General features: G+C 44.7%; 1 protein-coding gene across 1 annotated transcript in view; it reads left to right on the top strand.

The window, feature by feature from the left end:
- The window catches only part of IQCA1 (IQ motif containing with AAA domain 1), a 331,503-nt gene that overhangs the window by 182,798 nt on the left and 127,020 nt on the right, over nt 1-21,685 (top strand). The gene's annotated exons all lie outside the window — the stretch shown is intronic.

Raw genomic sequence — 21,685 nt, forward strand, 5'->3', positions numbered from 1 at the left:
AAAGCAGATGTCCCAATGTATGAATCAGATTCTGAATTATTGTAGCACAACAGCTTTCTTATATGTGTTCTGTAATCCACTTTGTGTCTATTCTAGTCTGGTTTAACATCTCTTCTAGCCATTGTTTTATCTGAAGCCAAAAATCCTTGGCTTTCAGGCATCTCCACCACATATGATAACAGGTGCCTAGTGTTGCTTTACATTTCCATCATTTTGGTGAGCAATTTTTGCACATCTTGGCCAGTCTTGTGGGTGGGAGATGCCACCTGTAAAACATCTTGTATTGATTGAGGTGTTTCTGGAAGTATTGGTGTGCTTTATGTTTCCTGTTCCAAAGGATCGCATGCCACCCTGTTTGCATGTCATGTCCTTCCAGTGTTAGCAGCCTCCTGTTTTTTAAATTAATCCACTCCCTTATTCACGTGAGTGCTGCTGCCTGGTAGTATTTTTCCCAGTCAGGGAGTCCAAATCCACCTCTTTCTTTCGAGTCTTGCAATAATTTCAATTTAAGTCTGGGTTTTTTTCCTTGCCAAATATATTTAGTTATTATTTTATTTAAATTTCTGAAAAAAATCCTTCTGTAATCTTATTGGTATGGTTTGAAATAGAAAAAGTATCTTTGCTATTATAGTCATTTTGACTGTCGCGATTCTCCCCATGAAAGAAAGTTGCAGGTTTTTCCACCTATCTAAATCTACCTTAATTTGGTCCACTAATTTATTGTAATTGTCCTCCTTTAGTGTAGCACATCTTGACGTCAAATAGATACCTAAGTATCTCACTTTCTTTACTATCTGTGTTTTCATTTTCTCAACCAATTCTTTTTCTTGCATTTTACTGATATTCTTAACTAAAATTTTGGTTTTTTCCTTGTTCACCCTCAAACCTGCAACTTCCGCATATTCGCCCAATACGTCCATTAACCTCTAATGTGATTGTACAGGGTCTTCTAGGATGAACACAAGGTCGTCAGCAAACGTTTGCACCTTGAAAGTTTCCTTTTTTTATTTCCAGACCTTTTATTTGTTCATCTTTTTGGATAATTCTAGTGAGTACTTCTAGGGATAGGATGAACAATAACGGTGATAATGGGCATCCCTGCCTAGTTCCTTTCTGAATTTTAAAACTTTGTGTCGTTTCACCATTATCAACTACTTTGGCTTTTTGGGTAGAGTAGATTGCGTTGAACATGTTTATGAAATTCTCCCCAAATTCCATTAGTTTTAATTGATTTGATATAAAGTTCCATTTAACATTTTCGAAGGCCTTTTGCGTATCAACGAACATTAAAGCCAATTTCTTTTCATTATGGGTATCATAGTATTTCAATATGTTTAGTATGATTCTGATGTTATTCTTTATCTGCCTCCTTGGCAGAAAACTATTTTGATCACTATGAATAAAATCCTCTAGGAATCTTTTTAACCTTTCGGCCATGATGGCCAAGAATATCTTATAGTCCAAATTTAACAAAGATATGAGTCTGTAATTCCTAACAAGTGTCAAATCCGAATTGTTCTTTGGGACAATTGTCCTTTGGGATTAAAGTGATAATTGCTTCCTCCCATGAGGCCAGCATTTTTGCATCTCTAAGACCTGCATTGAATACTTCTTATAAGGTGGAATTTAGTGAATCTTGAAGGTTTTTATATATTTCCGAAGGCAATCCATCCGGGCCTGCCATTTAGTTATTTTTCTGTCTTTTAATTGCCATTGTTAATTCAGAGGTGTTATGTCTTTGTTTAGCATGAGTCTTATCTCTTCTGACACTTTTTCTCCAAAAAGTCAGCTTTTTGGAGACATTGAATGATTTTTTCTTCAAGAGTGCTGCCCTCTTCTGCATATAATTCCTTATAGAACTCATGAATTATATCTCTTTTCCCTTCGTTATGATATATTATCTGCCCCTCTTTATTGCATAATCTACTAATGTACTTTTTATCTTTTTGTTTCTTCAATTTATAAGCTAGCCAATATCCCGGTTTGTTTGCATTTTTGAAGAAATTTTGTTTTGAGTATTTTAGTCATTGTGCCAAATCTTCCTTCTTGATCATGTTCAAATTATGTTTAATTATGTCTATTTGTTGCTTCAAATCCCTTCTTTTGGGTAGTTTTTGTAAATCTCTTTCTAGCCTGCCAAATTCTTCCTCCAAATCTTTTTGACGTGTCTTTTCTTTTTATTTTCTTTCGCCATGTAAGCAATCGCAATCCCTCTTATGTAGGCTTTTACCATATCCCGTAGATTTTGAATATTTGTATCCTCCTTTTTATTGTCTTGGAAGAACAGATTCATCTGTTCTTCCATCTTTGATTTAAATTCTTTATGTTTTAAGATTGCTCTCTTTAAAGTCTACTTTCTTATTTTCCCCCCCTCCAATCTAATTGTCATTGGATTATGATCTACCCAAAGATTTTTATCAATTACAGTTTCTTCAGCTTCCAAATTTAATTCCTTTGACCTCCAAACCATGTCTATCCTTGACCACGAGGTATGTCGGCCCGAATAGAATGTAAATTGCTTCTTCCCTGCATTTCTTTCCCTCCAACTATCCAAAATGTTCATTTCCTCTGCCATTTTAAAAAAAGTGATTGGACAATGTTTTCCTAGTTCCTTTCCTTATCTTATCGCTTTTATAGTCCAGATGTGTATCCATTATTGCATTAAAATCCCCCAAGATGCAGATGTTGTCGTATTCCATCTTTCTAATAATCGTATATAACTTCTTGTAAAATTGATTCAGTTTTTCATTTGGGGCATAGATTCCCACTAAGGCTACTTTCTTATAGTTCAAAATTGCTTCTACTATCAATATCCTACCTTATGATCCTCATAAATTTGTCTTTTCGGAATTTCCTCTTTAAAATACGTTGCTACTCCCCCTTTCTTCTGATGTGATAGTGCTGCAAACATCTTTTCTTTATATGTACATCTTGCAAAATTATTATATCCAATATAATTTTATTATATTGGGGGAATTTAATCCATTCACATTTAAGGATATAGCAGATATTTCTTCTTACAAGTATCTACTTATACTTGGGTTTTGTAGCCCTTGTTGAGATAATCTCTTTGGGTCTGCTTTCATTGTAGTTGCTGCCATCTGTTCTTTCTCCTCTTCCATTTTCCTTCTCCCTATTCAGTGGCCCTCTCACTTCCGTATTTTGTATTCTAATATCACCTTCTACTCTTACTTCTCTTTCTTCTAGTTGTTCTTCACTGCTGAAGTTCTGGCTATAAAATTCCTCTGCTTTGTCTATGGTGTCTATTCTTTATCTTTTTTCCTGCCACAATACCATGATTCCCTCCGGTGTCTGCAATCTAAAGTTGATATTGTGCCTAATTAGTTTGGATGTCAAAAATTGGTACGACCTCCTTAGTTCTCACACCCTACGTGGCACTTGTTTTAATACTACTAATTGTCTCTCTCTATGTTCTAATGGGTCGTCCCTAGTTCTGTGAATATCTCCTCCCTCACTGATTTTTTAACAAGTCTAATATGTACTTCTTTAGGGAGGTTATGGTGTCTTGCATAATTAGTATGAATCCTGTAGGTTTCATCCATTTCGTTCAGCATTTCATCCTTCCCAATTCCTAAGGCTTTCGCTAATAGGTCTGCCATAATTTCTGGCAAGTCTTCACTTTTTTCTTCTTTGACATTTTGAAAGCGCAAGTAATGTGCTGCTTGTTCTGTCTCCAACTGGATAACAATATTTTCCAGATCTTTATTGGCCTGTATTTATCTCTGGTTCATTTCGTCAAGTTTTTTTCTCCTCCTTGCCATTTCTCTCTCTTCCATTTCTAATAATTTTTGTTTGTTCTTCATAATTTGTTGCTGGAAGGCCTCCAACCTCTCATCCATTGATTTCATTTTCTCCTTTAATTCTCCAGTATCTCTTCTAACTTCCCCAATTTCTTTTTTCAGCTCTTCATGATTCCTTAACATCACATTCTGCATCGATTGTAACATTAATTGCAGTTCTTTAAACAAATTGGCTCTTTCTCTTTGCATCAATTCCTTTATTGATCTCTGGCCTAGTTGATTTGATTCAAATGATGAGGAATGGGATATTTGTTTTAGTCCTGCACCAACTTTGGATAAATTAGGAATACTTGTCATTTTTAGCAATGTCTTGAACCAATCCTCCCACTTATTTACAAGTCTTGGATTTTCCTCCACCACTCCGAAGCACAAATTATCTCTTTCGTGCTTTGTTGTTTCACAGTTTGCTTCTTAACAATAACTACAGAACAAATCTCTTACACTTTATCCTAAGGTATAAGCTATGATAAATATAAATCAGTATCAAACAATCTTAACAAGGACTGATGGCTATCTTATCATACTTCAGTTTCTATGTCCTACAATTACTTCGTAAATATTATAAATACCAATATCTTACAACACTCCTCAGTCCAAATCCATTAATGATCAGGTATAATCACATAATCATATAAATCCTTTATGTAGAAATGTATATAGGTAGATGTCTCCTTCGTCTCCGACAGATTACTCAGCATTCAACATGTCCACCTTTCCAGTTTTGTCAGCACTTTCTCCCTTCCATTGTATAACTTACTTTGTCCAGATTTTTAAAGTTCAAGATTTTGTTGCACAAAAGAGAACCTCCTCTACTCCTCTACTCCTTTTCCTTTTCCAGTCAAATTAGTCAACAGTTCTGCAGAGTGCCCTTTCTATGTCTCTCTTCATCGTTATTCTACCCAGAGAGAAATCTTCCCCTCCTTCCTCCTCAGGCTCCTTTTCTCTTTACTACTACCCTGAAATCCGGAGAGATGTTTGCCCTTGAGCACTGACACGGGGTTGTTGGGATTGCTTCTCCCAGCCTCAGCCGCACTGTCATCTCGCTAAATCATCGCCGATCTTTGTCCGCCTGTCAGGTCTTCATAGCCATCATGTTGGGCCATCTCCTTCTCCGCCTGGCTTCTCCGAGGCTTTCCCTGCTGGATTCAGCCCTGACCACCATCAAAACTGCTCAGCAGGTGCCTCCTTTTCCAGTTTCCCTCCAGGAAACCTTGGACCCCAAAGGGTCAGCCAAGCGGTTTGTAGCAACTGCAGAAACAGCCTCCATTGCCGGAGAAGTCATTTCGCACACCCGATCTCCCTGACAGCTGGCCCCACCTCAATAATAATAATAATAATAATAATAATAATAATAATAATAATAATAATAATAATAATAATAATAATAATAATAATAATAATAATAATATTTTAATTTGTATACCGCCCTTCTCCCAAAGGACTCAAGCATTGGTATTCTTCTGGATACCAAAAGAGATGGGGCCAATCTGATTTCTACTGGGAGACTCTTGCAGACAACTGGAGTTGCCATTGAAAAGCGCCCTTCCTAGCCTCAAGTCTCTTTATTTCATGAAAATGGGGAACTAAGATTAACTTCTCTTAAGGTCACCTGATGGATCAAGCCAGTTCTACAAATACACATCTGCCTTTATAAGCATGGGTCAGTTATGGCTTTATAAGTCAAATATACACTTTAAATTGTACACAGAAACTAACTGTCAAGCCTGGAAACCATACTAGACTTTAGGGTTCCAGACGCTGCCACATTTTTCCCCTGAGGGGAAGAAGGGGGGTTGAGGGGTATGGTAACATTCTTCAAGCGGTCAAGGTCGGATAGTGTTCACATCTGCAGGAAGAGTGGCGAGAAGATATTCGAATGAACTGGGAGAACGTGGGACCATGTGACCAGCAAAGGGGTCAGGGGGGTGGGACTCTTGGGGTTTGTATAACTGGGAAAAGAATCCGGAAATTCAGTTTTGGAATTTCACTCATCGTGTGCCAGTTTCCTCATGCTAGTAAAGAACTCTGAAAGACAATGACTTCTGAGTTTTTTTTATGCAGAAGAGATTTTTCTGGAACCTTGACATTAACTAGTTATCAATGCAATACATAGAACTAATTTGCACTCAGCATCAGGGGACCAGTTATCATAGGGTCTGATGCACTGTGAGCTAACTACAGTTTCCTCATATTCTTTTTTTTTTAATTAATTTTTTTTGAATTTTTTTAAAAAAACAACAGAATAAAAATAGTGGACTTTGCTCCACGTCTCTGGTTTTTAACATCTATGTCAAATCTAATTTACTGTTGTGACCCAGGTTCCTGGACCCAGACTCCTGGACTCGGATGATTCAGAAAATGAGGGAGAAGACCTGGCAAGCCCTGCTTCTCTTGAGCCCTCTCCCTCCCTGGCACCCACTCAGAGGGAGGGGCCGGCGGGGCCTGATTCTCCCGGGCTTTCTTCTGATTTGGCAACGCCCCAAGAACAGTTTTGGAGGGACGCAAGGTTACGAAGGCTTGATCGGCGTGCGCAGCAGCGGAAGAGTTGGGACAAAGCCAAGTCATAATTGTCATGCAGTGACATCTGCAGAGACTATAAATAGGAGGCGGGACTTCCTGGTTTTTTGTCTCGGACAAAACAATGAATTTGGCGCAAGCTAATTCATGGAGGGAAGAATATATTCGTGAGTAATTCTGGCCTTATCTATAATTTCCTCGTTATCTCCAGAAACTTGGCAGGCCCGTGGGTAGACGTGGCCAGGACATGTATCTATGTAAATAAAAGGAAAAAAGGAAGGCCTCTGACGGACTCTTTGCTGGGAGTATTGGGGAAGGAAACAGAACATTTTGTCCAAGACCTGACTAAAACATCTTCCACCAAAGATGGATCAGCAGCAGGTACAGCAGCAGTTAGAGCAGCTACGCGGCTAATCAACAGCTCCAGCAGCAAGTGGCTCACTTGGCAGGCCAACTTGCTGCCAGGAATGTGCCTGCAGCCCCCATCCTCCCACCTCCTCCTCGCCGCAAGTGCCCGATAACCGTGCGGATAAGTTTTCTGGGCAGCCTGAGATGTTCCCGACCTTCTTGGGACAGTGCCAGCTCTACATGGCTATGAGGCCAGAGGATTTCCCAGACGACCGGGCTAAGGTGGCCTTCGTGATTAACCTTCTTTCCGGCTCGGCTGCTCGATGGGCCACGCCCTCTTGCTCCAGGACAGCCCCTGCTGGCGGACCAACAGCGTTTTGGCAGCACCTCGCACCATGTATGAGGACCCGTTCAATGCTGACGGCAACCAGGCGCCTTAAGGAACTCCGTCAAGGGAAACGCCTGCAGGAGTACATCGCAATTTCGTCTTTTGTGCCAGGACTCTGACTGGAATGATGCAGCGCTGGTGGGCCAGCGTTCAGGAGGGACTCTCAGAGGAATTGCAAGACGAGCTGGCCCGCGTGGGCGCCGCGGACCCTCGACAACTTGGTGCCCTTTGTCTCCGCCTCGATGCCCGTCTGCAACGGCGACCGTCCCGTCGCACCCCCCAGGACCCGCCGTCGACATCTGCACCCCCACTTCCTGCACCACCAGCACCCCGGGTCGCCCCACGTTTTGTAACCGCTGCGGAAGAGCCCATCGAGTTGGGAGCAGCCAGACCTCGCCTAACAGCCCAGGAGCGGAACCGGAGGCGCCAAGGGGATTGTGCCTGTACTGTGGGAGCCCGCCACTTCGCCGCTTCTTGCCCCAGAAAGCGGTGGGGCACGACGCCGTCCCCGAATCACAGCGTGACCAATCGGGAAACGGAACAGGCCCGACCTCGGGGAAACCCTAGGTCGGGCACGTACTAAGCCCCCACTGGACGCTGCGGAAGTAGACTGGGCCCCCTCGGCATCTGATTCTGGACACACGGATATGGTTGGGGAACCAGTCGGACGGGCTCCAGGCGCATTCGCTGGTGGACTCAGGGGCCACAACAAACTTTATGGACCAGGCCTTTGTGACCCAGTTTGCGGTCCCCGTGGTTCCGGTGGACCCTCCGATGCGGGTAGAGACAATTGATGGACGAGAACTGGTGTCCGGCCCCATTAAATTTGCCACCCAGCCTTTGCGCCTGGCTACTGGGGACCATGAGGAGGCGATCCAGTTTTATGTCACGGCGGACCTTCATTTTCCCTTGGTCCTTGGGTTGGCCTGGCTTCGGACCCACGATCCTCAGGTGGCCTGGTCGTGGAACGCCATCTCTTTCCCGAGTCTGCAGTGCGTCGATCACATCCGCCACACCTGTGCCGGCCAGAACGTCCCCACCGCTGCCATCACCTTGCCTCCTGAGCTGACGGACTTCGCCCGGCGTGTTCAGCGAGAAGGAGGCGGACCGACTACCCCGCATCGGCCCCACGATTGCCCGTGGACCTTCTGCCCAACGCACCACTGCCTGTGGGACGCCTGTATTCCATGTCGGAGCCCGAGTTGGCCGCCTCAGGGACTTCCTGGACAAAAACCTGGCCCGAGGGTTCATCCGCCTTCAAAGTCCCTCTCGGCCCCGGTCCTCTTTGTGAAGAAGAAGACAGGGACTTGCGCCTATGCTGTGATTACCGCCGGCTAAACGCCATTACGGTGCGGAATCGCTACCCCCGCCGCTCATCCCGGAGCTACTGGAAAGGTTGCGGAGGCCACGATCTTCACCAAGCTCGATCTCCGGGGCCTACAACCTGGTGCGGATACGAGAAGGAGACGAATGGAAGACGGCATTCGGCACCGATACGGACACTACGAATACACTGTCATGCCATTTGGGTTGACCAATGCTCCCGCCGTTTTTCAGCACTTCATGAACGACGTGTTCCGAGACATGTTGGATCGGTTCGTGGTTATCTACCTCGACGACATCCTGATTTACTCCCGGTCCAGGGAAAGCCACCTTCGACACGTCAGTCTGGTTCTGCAACGCTTGCGGGAGCAACAACTCAATGCGAAACTGGAGAAATGCGTCTTCTTCCGGACTTCCATAGAATTCCTCGGGCATATCATCTCGCCCGAGGGCATAGCCATGGACCCATGTAAAGTAGAAGCTTTGTGTAGCTGGGAAGCCCCTCGTCGGGTGAAGGATGTTCAGCGCCTACTGGGCTTCGCCAACTACTACCGGACCTTCATCCCGGGCTTCGCCACACTGACAGCTCCACTTACCCAGCTCCTCAGGAAGAAGGTTGCATTCCGGTGGGGTCCCCCGCAGCAAGAAGCATTCACAGCCCTCAAGAAAGCCTTCGTCACGGAACCCGTCCTGAGGCATCCCGACCCGCTCCGGCCTTTTGTGGTGGATACGGCCGCTTCTTTCCTGCCTCTGGGAGCGGTGCTGCTACAGGCTCCGGCAGAATGGCGGCACACTTTTCCTGCGCTTACTACTCCCGGAAACTCAACCTTCCGAGCGCAACTACACTATCTGGGAAAAAGAGTTGCTGGCTATCAAGGCTGCATTCGAGGCTTGGCGACACCATCTGGAGGGGCCCGACATCAGGTGGAGGTCGAACGGACCATCGGAATCTCGAGCACCCCACCCCAGCTCGGAAGTTGAACCAGCGGCAGATCCGGTGGTCGTTGTTTTTTGCCCGGTTCAACTCCCGCGTGACCTACATTCCCAGCGGTCACAACCGGAGGGCGGATGCCCTGTCCCGCAAGCCAGAGTACCTCTGCGCCAAGGACCCCTTCCTCCACGGACAGTGCTGCGGCAGAAGCCTTGGCCGCAGCACGGAGCCAGTGGACTTGCGGGCCCAGGTGCGAGGCGCAGCGCCAGGACGCCTGGTCGCAGCAAAGGAGAGCGGAGGTGGGCCCCACGTCTCCTTGGACCTTGGAGGAGGACTTACTCAAGTTTCGGGCGATTATATGTGCCCACAGGACCACTCCGAGCCCTCGTCATGACCCAGTGCCACGACAAACTTGCAGCAGGACATTTTGGGTTCTTCAAGACCCTCCACCTGGTGACACGGACCTTTTGGTGGCCCCCAGTGCGGCATGATATACATGCCTACGTGGCATCCTGCATACCGTGCCGGCAAGCCAAGACCGCCACGGGGCCCCTCCCGGCTCCTCCAGCCCTTGCCGACACCCGACAGACCCTGGGGCGATCTCTATGGATTTCCTGACAGACCTGCCGCCGTCCTCTGGGTTCACCACGGTGCTGGTGGTGGTGGACATGCTCACCAAGATGGCACACTTCATCCCATGCCGCGGACTGCCCACAGCCGCAAAAACGGCCCGTCTCTTTCTGCAGCACATCTTCCGCCTCCATGGTCTACCGGACAGGGTGGTTTCGGACCGCTGGAGTTCAGTTCACAGCCCGCTTCTGGAAGAGCCTGATGGCGCGTTGGAGGTGCAGGTATGTCTGTCGTCATCGCACCATCCGGAGACCGGCGGGGTACAGAGAAGGTCATCGGTATACTGGAACAGTATCTCCGTTGCTTCATCAACCAGCAACAGGACAACTGGGCCGACTACCTGTCCCTGGCGGAGTTTGCTTTTAACAACTCTCAGCACACCTCTACTCAGATGACCCCGTTCTTTGCCAATGTGGGGTACCATCCGCGGCTCTTCCCTCTGGCACCACCGGACTCTCCTGTTCCCGAAACGCAGACCTTCCTGACGGAATTGCATGCGGTCCAACAGTTGGTACGCCAGCAGCTGAATCGGGCAAAGGAGGACTACAAACGGTCCGCCGACCGCTCCCGACGGGCAACGCCCCCGCTGGCAGTTGGAGACCGGGTGTGGCTCTCCACCAAACACCTCCCGTCCGACCGCCCGGTAAAGAAGTTGGACCACCGATTCATCGGCCCGTTCCCTGTCGAGGCAGTCATCAACCCGGTAGCCTACCGACTGACCCTGCCACGATCCATGCGGATCCACCCCGTTTTTCACCGGTCCCTTCTGGTTCCTGAGGCCACACCGAGTCCCCTTCGGTGCCCAACAGCACCCGTCACTGTCGCTGAGGACGGATCGGAGGAATACGAAGTCCACAGCGTACGAGACTCTCGCTGGCTAAAGGGTCGTTTCCAATATTTGATCGCGTGGAAGGGATACGGGACTGATTTCTCCTGGGTAGATGCCTCCGACGTTCATGCCCCTGACCTGGTGCAGGCCTTCCATGAGCAGAACCCAGCCCGACCGCATCCCGATCGTCAGCCCCGGGGGAAGGGCCCTGCGGTGAGGGATAGTGTTGTGACCCAGGTTCCTGGACCCAGACTCCTGGACTCGGATGATTCAGAAAATGAGGGAGAAGACCTGGCAAGCCCTGCTTCTCTTGAGCCCTCTCCCTCCCTGGCACCCACTCAGAGGGAGGGGAGGGGCAAGGCCTGATTCTCCCGGGCCTTCTTCTGATTTGGCAACGCCCCAAGAACAGTTTTGGAGGGACGCAAGGTTACGAAGGCTTGATCGGCGTGCGCAGCAGCGGAAGAGTTGGGACAAAGCCAAGTCATAATTGTCATGCAGTGACATCTGCAGAGACTATAAATAGGAGGCGGGACTTCCTGGTTTTTTGTCTCGGACAAAACAATGAATTTGGCGCAAGCTAATTCATGGAGGGAAGAATATATTCGTGAGTAATTCTGGCCTTATCTATAATTTCCTCGTTATCTCCAGAAACTTGGCAGGCCCGTGGGTAGACGTGGCCAGGACATGTATCTATGTAAATAAAAGGAAAAAAAAGGAAGGCCTCTGACGGACTCTTTGCTGGGAGTATTGGGGGAAGGGAAACAGAACATTTACTATGTCATATGTTCTCAGTTTATATATAGGTTTACATATCTCCTAATACCATTTATATCACATAAATACCATGTTATTACTACTATTACAACTCTATACATATTTAGTCTACTCTCATAATTACAATATACAATATACATTGATATATACATTTCCAGACACTCCTTATCCCTACTTTCTGGCATTCTTCCTCCTCCCAAGCTGATCATAAAATTTATTCCAGATCTCGTAATACCTTGATTCACATTTATCTTTTAAGTTCTAGGGTAAGTCTATCCATCTCTGTGCAGTTGTAAATTTTATTTATGATGTCTTCTTCCAAGGGTGCATCTTTGCACTTCCACTTTTGGGCAAATGTTAGTCTTGCCGCGGTTAGTTTGTGCAATATTAAATAAGTAACATTTTTATCTTGTTTGTCGTCCATCATACCCAATAAGAAAAATTCCGGTTTGACCTTGATTTTGATTATTAACATTTCCTCTAACCAGCTTTTTATTTGCTGCCAAAATTTTTTTGTTTTGGGGCATTCCCACCACATATGGTAATATGTTCCTAATTCCATTTCACATTTCCAGCAAATTAGAGACTAATCTTTGCCAATCTTGTGGGTGAGATATGCCACCTGTAAAACATTTTTCTTTGTATGCGGCCGCCAATGTAATTTTAATATTTTTCCTATAAATTTAACCACTTATCCAAATCAATACTGTACCCGAAGCATCTGCCCCAGTTTATCATATTCTCCTTGACTTGTTCTTCATACATATCTTGTTCTAATAGATATCTATATAGTTTCCCTATGACCTTTTTCTCCGTATTTAGTAAAATTTTATCCAACTCTGATAGTTCTGACTTTATGCCCTTTTCTTTTTTATCTTTCAAGAATTTGGACTGTATTTGTAGATAAACCCACCATTCCATTCCCTAATTCCATTCCCTCTTCCTTTAGTTTGTGCCTTGATTTCAATTCCCCTTTCACATTCAATAGTTCTGTCAGCCTCCTAATGCTGCTTTTATTGTTTTATTGTTGTAATGCTCAGTTAATTGGTTTATTGCTGTCTTTAGTGCTAGGCATTGGAAAAGGGTACTGTATCTTTAATTGTGGGCCAGCTGCTTTGGCTGCCATAGGTGGGAGGGGGAGGAGACCGATCCAGAAACGAAACTGATGAATTCAAAACCTAAGAAGTGGGCTGATAACCCTTGCAGCCAACGGTTGTGCATAGCAGAAAGATGACATCATCTGAAGTTGACCTCCATGTGACGCTTGAGGGAGAAGTGGATTGGACCCAACTGTCTGACCTTTGGAGGGAGGTGGGATTTATGTGGGGACATGTATGTGTAAGACACGCCTATTATTCAGAACTTGCTTTAGTTCGTTGCATTCAGTTCATTCTTAGTAAAAGATACCTTTCTCTACAAACAATGGAGTTGGGGTTTTTCTTTCTTAAGTTTTGAAAAGAGGCACGACTGACATTAAGCAAGTTCTCAATCCTTATCAGCCATCCAGGAACCTGCGGTGAGGGCTGAGAAATAAAATACCAGAAAGGTATGTCGGACCTTGGCAGCGACCAGGAGGAGATGGGAGCTGTGGCTGGCACGTCGCTCGAACCATCAGCTGAAAGAGAAACTACAAATTGGCTGGAAAAGCTGCAGTTAGAGGGACAACGTGAGAAGCCAAAATGGTCTGTGGAAGTTGGCAGATTACCAGAACCGGGGGAAATGCTTCCAGGAGTTACAATGAGAAAATGTAAGGGAGGGTACTCTGCCTGACAGCAGGAAGAAAAAATGAAAGAAGACCTACAAATCACAGAGGCAGTGAGACTTTATAAAGACGCCATCCGGAGACGGCAGGCTCGTGAGAGGTATGAAATCTGCTCAGGATATCTCTGGGAAGGGAGGAGCAGAGCCAGACCTGGGAAGGGCTGGAGAGCCTACGTATGATGAAGAGATGGATGGGGCCCGGGAGCAATCAACTCAATCCCCTGGGATCGTAGCATCTAGTAGAGGCCCAGTTCCCCTTTCTGGACAGATGCTGCCACACAGGCAGAAAAAGCCCAAGATCCCCTCTCTTCCTGGAAAATATAATGGGGAACCAAAGGAACTTGCACAGTTCTTAGCTCAAGTGTGGAATCACATGGAGGATTTTGGAGAGGATTTTCTATCTGAGGCAGCCTGTGTGACATGCGTGACCAGAGTTCTGGAAGGGGTGGCCGCAGATTGGTTTGTAACCCTTCATAAGGGCGAGATTTGAGGATCCTCTGGCTGAGCGGAAAGCAAGGATCCGGATGAAATACATCAAACAGAAGAGAAGGCTGGTAGCCGAATACAACCAAGAATTTCGTGAGCTGGTGCCCCACATGAGAGGGTGGTCAGAAATTGCTTTGTTGGAGAACTACAAAGATGGCCTGAATGAAGATGTGTATGCACTCTGTCGGGCACGCGAGGTCTCCCCTACCCTGCATGGTTGGTATACCCTGGCAGCAGAGATGGAGATCAATCTGGCCAGAGACCGCATCCCAAGCAGACCCCTCTCCAGCCTCAGAAAGGCGCTCCGAAAGGCCCTGGAGACACTGCCAGTGGGAAGCAAAGATCTACAGCTTGTTTCAGATGTGGAAAGGCAGGCCATCGGGCAGTCAACTGTGTGGTCAAGCTGGACCCCAAAACGACCTCTGGTGGTGGAAAAGGAGTTGTGCAGCCGGTTGCCAAGGCTCGAGAGGCTGCTAAGAAGGGAGCTGACATTGAGTTCACTTCTCCCACCAAGGACGATTTGGGAACTCCAACTAGCTCCGATGACAGCAGATCCGGGTCTGATTCCGATGAAGATCTTTTGGTGAGTTGGAATAGGGGACCCCTGACCATCCCAGAGAAATTGCAGGTCCCTTCTATTGGAGCTGCTAGCTTTGTTGGACTCAGGATGTGCCAGGTGTGTTATCATCCCTGAGGTGGTGGAGAAAATGGGACTCAGACTAAAAACTCTTAAGTCGATCCTTAGCCTTTTGTCAGCTAGACAGGTCAGTGGCAGGGGGAGGTCCAGCCCATTTTGTAACTGAACCGGTAGAAATGGTCATGGGAGATCACCAAGAAACACTTAATTTTATCATGACACCGGGGATGGACCAACCGGTCTTGTTGGGATTGCCCTGGCTCCGGAAATGGAACCCGTGAATAAATTGGAGAACGGGTGCATTACGGTTTCACTCCAAACCAGGCAAGGGGGAGAAGGGAGTTGCAAAAAGAGAGGAAGCTATACCAACCGAAGTACTGGCATCAGTGATAGAACACTTGGAAGGGGAGGAAAGAATTCCCAAGGAATACTGGGACCTTTGGGAGGTATTTAGTGAGAAGGCCTCTGATGTGTTGCCCCTCATAGACTCACAGACTGTAGCATTGAAATTCTTCCGGGAGTAAAGCTCCCTAAACCGAAAGCCTACCCCATGACGCAGAAAGAATTGGGGGAGTTACGGAACTTTATTGATAAAAACCTGGAACGAGGATTTATTCAACCAGCTAGGCCATGAGTAACTGCCCCTGTAATGTTCCGGGGGAAGAATGATGGGTCCTTTCACCTAGTGGTTGACTATAGGAATTTAAACGCTGTGTGTGTAGAAAACATGTATCCTATGCCACTTATGAAGGATATGCTGGCCCATTTGTCAAAGGGAAATTTTTCACCAAACTGGACTTGCGAGAGGCTTACTACAGAGTATGCATTAAGGAAGGAGATGAGTGGAAAATTGCTTTCAATTGTCCCCTGGGCTGTTTCCAATTTCGGGTGCTCCCGTTTGGATTACAGGGAGCCCCGGCGGTGTTCATGCAATTGATAAATGAAGTACTCCATGAACATCTGTTCAACAAGGTCTGGTTTATCTTGACGACATTCTTATTTACACGGAGACCATGGACGAACATGTGAAACTAGTAAGAGCCATTCTCAAAAAACTGTTGGCTGCAGAACTATATGCAAACTTATCTAAATGCAAATTTCATCAAACCAAAATTGACTACTTGGGGTACCGTATATCTCCGGAGGGACTGGAAATGGATCCAGGGAAGGTCCGCGCAGTGTTGGAATGGGCACCTCCGTGCACTCGCAAACAGTTGCAGAGTTTTTTGGGATTTGCCAATTTTTATCGCCAGTTCATTCCCTTTTTTGCAAAGATTGCCCTACCAATCACAAATCTCTTAAAAACCAAAGGGAATGGGAAGCCTAAACCGTCCCTACCACTAGAATGGTCAATGGAATGCCAAGTGGCATTTGAAAAACTGAAACGGCTGTTTGCTGCCAAACTAGTCATCAAGCACCCCGACATGGAGGTCCCATTTGTGGTTCAAGCAGATGCCAGTGACGTGACCGTGGGAGCAGTCCTGTTCCAAGCGAATGCTGAGGGAAAGTTACAACCTTGTGCATATACATCTCAGAAACTGACGGATACTGAAAGGAGGTGGGCTATATGGGAGAAGGAGGCGTTCTCTGTTCACTCGGCTGTTTTAACTTGGAGACAGTTTTTGGAAGGAGCTAAACACCCGTTTGAATTATGGACTGATCACAAGAATTTAGAAGCCTTAAAAACGCCCAGAAAACTGTCACTGAAACAAGCCCGATGGGCCCAATACTTTAACCATTTTAACTTCTCCTTGCATTACACTCCAGGAGGAAAGAATTTCCTAGCAGATCCACTTTCACGGCTGCCACAATACAATAGTGCCCGTACAGACGTGGTCCGCCCTATTATCCCGGTGAAACAACTTGCAACCCCAGCAGTTACCCGGGGCCAACTAAAGACTGATGCGCCCTTGCCAGATGACCTAACCGAGTTATTGAAGGAGGCATTAAAAACAGATGACCGGTTTCTAGCCCATTCAAATGAATGTATCCTCTGTGATGGCCTGGCCTGCGTGGGGGCTGAATTGTATGTCCCTGCTTGCATGAGGGAGACCATACTACAGTGTTGCCACGATGCCAAGATGGCTGTACATTTTGGATTTGTAAAACCCTACATCTATTGAAAAGACAGTTCTGGTGGTCGGGTTTGAAGGAAGACATTGAATCTTACATAGCAAACTGCTCCGTGTGTGCAGCAGCTAAGAGACCACCCGGTAAACCACCAGGCCTATTGCAAACTGTTGCTCACCCTGGAGCTCCATGGAGAGAAATATCTATGGACTTTATAGTGGAATTGCCTGAAATTGGTGGCAATACAGTAATTTGGGTAGCAACCGATTTATTCTCCAAGCAAGTGCATTTCATCCCATGTTCAAAAATACCCTTAGCTAAAGCTTTAGCTAAACTATTTGTCCAACACATCTACAGACTACATGGGGTGCCTGAACGCATAATCTCAGACCGGGGGGTCCAGTTCACTTCCCAATTCTGGAAGGAGTTTTTAAGACTACTAGGATCTGCCTAGGGGTTAAGCTCCGCCCACCATCCTCAAACTAATGGGGCTTGTGAGAGATCCCATTCGGTTCTGGAACAATATTTGAGGTGTTACATTAACTATCAGCAAGATAACTGGGCAGACCTACTACCTTTTGCTGAGGTGGCCTATAATAACTCTATACATAGCAGCACTGGATTCACCCCCTTCAAAGTTCCTTCTGGGCAAGATTTTGTTCCAATCCCAGAACTACCTGAAGGAAAGCCATCGATTCCATCGCTGGCTGATTGGATCAGACAGGTACAAAGCACCTGGAAGATAACCCGCAAGGCCTTAGACGAAGCCCATCGTTTGCATAAGAAGCAGGTGGATAAGAGAAGAGCTCTGGCCAAGAATTTCCAAGTGGGAGATAAAGTTTTTCTATCTACCAAATATTTGCAAACGACTCAAAAATCGAAAAAACTTGGACGTAAATATGTTGGTCCCTTCCCCATTGTGAGGGTGATAAATCCTGTCACCGTACAGTTGGAATTACCAAAAACTTTGCGAAGAATTCACCCTGTATTCCATGTCAGTTTATTGAAACCCGAACAGACGTCCCCTATTAGATCAATAGCTACTACACACACCCCCTCCCAGTGCCAATTCTTATTGAAGGAGAACATTTTGAAGTTAAAGAGATTCTAGAAAACATAGGGGTAGAGTCCAATACCTAGTGGCATGGAAACATTTCCCTTTGTCCCAAGCAGAATGGGTGAATAAGGAGGATGTTCGATCCCCAAAGAAACTGGCTTTGTTCTATGAAAAATACCCTGATAAACCATGACTAATCTCTCTTTTCCTTCTAGGACTAACGTCCTTTCTGCAGGAGGGCCTAATGTCAGCCTCAGCATGCTGCTTTTATTGTTTTATTGTTGTATTGCTCAGTTAATTGGTTTATTGCTATCTTTAGTGCTAGACATTGGAAAGGGGTACTGTATCTTTAATTGTGGGCCAGCTGCTTCGGCTGCCATAGGTGGGAGGGGGAGGAGACCGATCCAGAAATGAAATTGATGAATTCAAAACCTAAGAAGCGGGCTGATAACCCTTGCAGCCAACAGTTGTGCATAACAGAGAGATGACATCATCTGAAATTGACCTCCACGTGACGCTTGAGGGAGAAGTGGATTGGACCCAACTGTCTGACCTTTGGAGGGAGGTGGGATTTATGTGGGGACATGTATGTGTAAGACACACCTATTATTCAGAACTTGCTTTAATTCGTTGCATTCAGTTCATTCTTAGTAAAAGATACCTTTCTCTACAAACAATGGAGTTGGGGTTTTTCTTTCTTAAGTGTTGAAAGGAGGCATGACTGACAAGTTCTTTGTATGTAGCAATCTTTCCTGTTTTAAGAAGATTAGGATATGTGAGCGTTTCTACTACTGATATCCAATTCGGAACCTCTATATAGTTGCTTCTTTTAGTTTTGAGCCATATATCTAAGAGTGCCCTCCTAATGTAGTGCCTTTGAAAGTACTGGTGTGTTTTGTGTTTCTCTTCCCAGATGATGGCGTGCCACCCTATTTGAAGATCATGTCTTTCTAATGTCAACAATCTTCTATTTTTGAGATGCAGCCTATCACTTATCCAGACCAGCGTCGCTGCTTGTTGATATTTCTCCCAATCCGGAAGGCCGAATCCCCCCCTCTCTTTTGCATCCTTCAATAGTTTTAATTTAATTCTTGGTTTTTTGCCTTGCTATATAAATTTTGCTATAATTCTCGGTTTTTTGCCTTGCTATATAAATTTTGCTATAATTCTATTCAAATTTATAAAAAAATCTTTTTTGAGCTGAATTGGTATACATTGGAACAAATATAGTATTTTAGGTAGCAAGTTCATCTTGATTGTGGCGATCCTTCCCATAAAGGAGAGTTGCAATCTTCCCCATCTCTCTAGATCAATTTTGATTTTTTCAATCAGTTTATCATAATTCTCTTCTTGAAGCGTCACGCATCTAGATGTTAATTGAATCCCCAAGTACCTGATTTTATTGGTTATTTGAATGTCAATTTTCCCTTCTAATTCTTTTTTTTTTGCTCCTCTATCATATTTTTAGCTAACATTTTTGTTTTATCCTTATTTATCTTTAAGCCAGCTATCTCCCCATATTCCTCCAGTACTTCTATTAGCCGTACACCAGACTGCAGTGGCTACTCTATAATAAAGACCAGGTCGTCTGCAAACACTTGCACCTTAAAGATTTCATTTCTAATTCTCAAACCCCTAATTTGATTGTCCTCACGAATTACTCAATTCAGTGTTTCTAAGGATAAAATAAACAGTAGTGGTGACAGCGGACAGCCCTGTTTCGTCCCTTTCTGGATTTGAAAATTAATTGTTGTTTCCCCATTAACTACAACTTTTGCTTCTTATTCCGAGTAGATTGCTCCACACATCTTTATAAATTTGTCCCCGAAGTTCATATATTTTAATTGATTCAAAATAAATTCCCATTTGACATCATCAAATGCCTTTTGCACGTCTGCAAATATTAATACCATCTGTTTTTCATTGTGGGACTCATAATATTCTATAATATCTAATATTTCTCTAATATTATTCCTATTATGTTGTCCTGCAAAAAACCATTTTGATCTGAATGGATAAAATTTTCTAAGAAATTCTTAAGACTTTCGGCCATAATCGTCATAAAAAATTTATAATCTGAATTTAATAGAGATATCGATCTATACTTTTTTATATGTGTCAAGTCAGAATTTTCCTTTGGAATCAGTGTAATTGTCGTTTCCCTCCAGGAAGTTGGAATTTTCACCTCATTTAAAATGTCATTATATACATCTAACAGGACAGAAGTCAGTACTCCCTGATGGTTCTTATAAATCTCTGATGGTAACCCATCTGGTCCTGGTGCTTTATTTATCTTTTGCTTTTTGATTGCCACCATTAGTTCTGATGGTGTTACCTCTTTATTTATTATCTCCTTATATTCTATCGGAACTTTGGGCAGTCCTGTTTTCCGAAAATAATTCCAAATTTTATCTTCCCCAATTTTTTCTTTATCATATAATTTTTTAAAAAACCCATATGCTACAATTTTCTTTTCTTCATTTCAGTACATCATTTTACTTTCATCATTATATAATTTATTAATCCATCTGGCATCCATCTGGACATGATTAAAGGGGCGCTGCCGACACCATTAAAGGGGCCGCCGTCAACACAATTCAGGCAGCCGCGGCCAGATCCCAGACGTCCGCCGCCGCCGCAATCCAGGTAGGCAAGGACTCAAAACGCCGCGGCGATCCAAGCAGCCGCAGCGAAGACTCAGGAGGCAACCGCAGCGGCGAAGACTCAGATCCAAGCAGCCGTGGCGAAGACTCAGTTCCAGGCAACCGCGACCTCCACTACCACCGTTCCCACGCCGCAGCCGAGAATCACCTCCACCACCACCGTTTCCATGCCGCAGCCGGGAATCACCTCCACCACCACCGTTTCCACGCCGCAGCAGAATCAACGTTACAGCCGGTAATCAAGCACGCAGCAACCAGGATTTAAAAAAAATTAAAACCACACAGCAGCAGGATTTAAAAGGATTTAAAGCCACGAAACAACCAGGATTTAAAAGGATTTAAACGACCTATCCCCCAGTCAACAGGACCGCTACAGGACCACTGGTGAGTTCCGAGGAGACTCCAGTCTCCCAGCTTCTATTGACTTTTTCGAAACTCCCGCCATTACGGCCACCCTTAAAGAAGCTTCTTCAACCACCCAATCTCATCATTTTATATTTCCCGCCAAATCTCACCGTTACCATAGTGATTCCCTATTACCATAGCAATTGCCAAAGTGATTACCATTGAAAGTTAAAGAGAGAGATATGAAATTAAAGAAAATTGATTAAGTGACAGATACTTAATCATTACTAAAATTGGGAAGAGTGTGAAATAAAACAAAGGAATAAGAAAGATTATCATTATGCCAGCCAGAAAATCCAATGCTGATAAAATCTTAGAAACAAGATTAATAACTATTGAACAAAACTTAGATAAAAGATTACAAGCTATTGAACAAAACTTAGAAAAAAGAATACAAAATATTGAACAAAACTAAGAAAAAAATTTTTTAACAGTTATTGAACTAAGTTTCACAAACTTGATAAAACAAATTTCTGAATGAAAACTCAAATGATTTAAATCTCTTCCCAACTCATCTCTCATTTATTTATTTATTTATTTATTTAATTCGATTTTTATACCGCTCTTCTCCCGAAGGACTCAGGGCGGTGTACAGCCAAAAGTAAAAAACAAAACAAAAAAACAGACAATACAATATACAATTTAAAATACAAATTAAAAAACTTATTTTATAATTGGCCTAAAAACTTTAAAATATATAAAACTAAAACCCCAATTAAAATTAATAATAGAGAATATTTAAAATCGATAAAATTTAAGCCAGCCCCACGCGAATGAAAAGATGTGTCTTCAGTTCGCGGCGGAAGGTCCGAAGGTCAGGTATTTGGCGTAAACCCGGGGGAAGCTCATTCCAGAGTGTGGGAGCCCCCACAGAGAAGGACCTTCCCCTGGGGGCCGCCAGCCGACATTGCTTGGCGGACGGCACCCTGAGAAGTCCCTCTCTGTGAGAGCGTACGGGTCGGTGGGAGGCATGCGGTAACAGCAGGCGGTCCTGTAAGTACCCAGGCCCTAAGCCATGGAGCGCTTTAAAGGTCGTAACCAAAAC

The sequence above is a fragment of the Ahaetulla prasina genome, chromosome 1 (genome assembly GCF_028640845.1).
Source record: "Ahaetulla prasina isolate Xishuangbanna chromosome 1, ASM2864084v1, whole genome shotgun sequence".
Classification (NCBI taxonomy): Eukaryota; Metazoa; Chordata; class Lepidosauria; order Squamata; family Colubridae; genus Ahaetulla; species Ahaetulla prasina.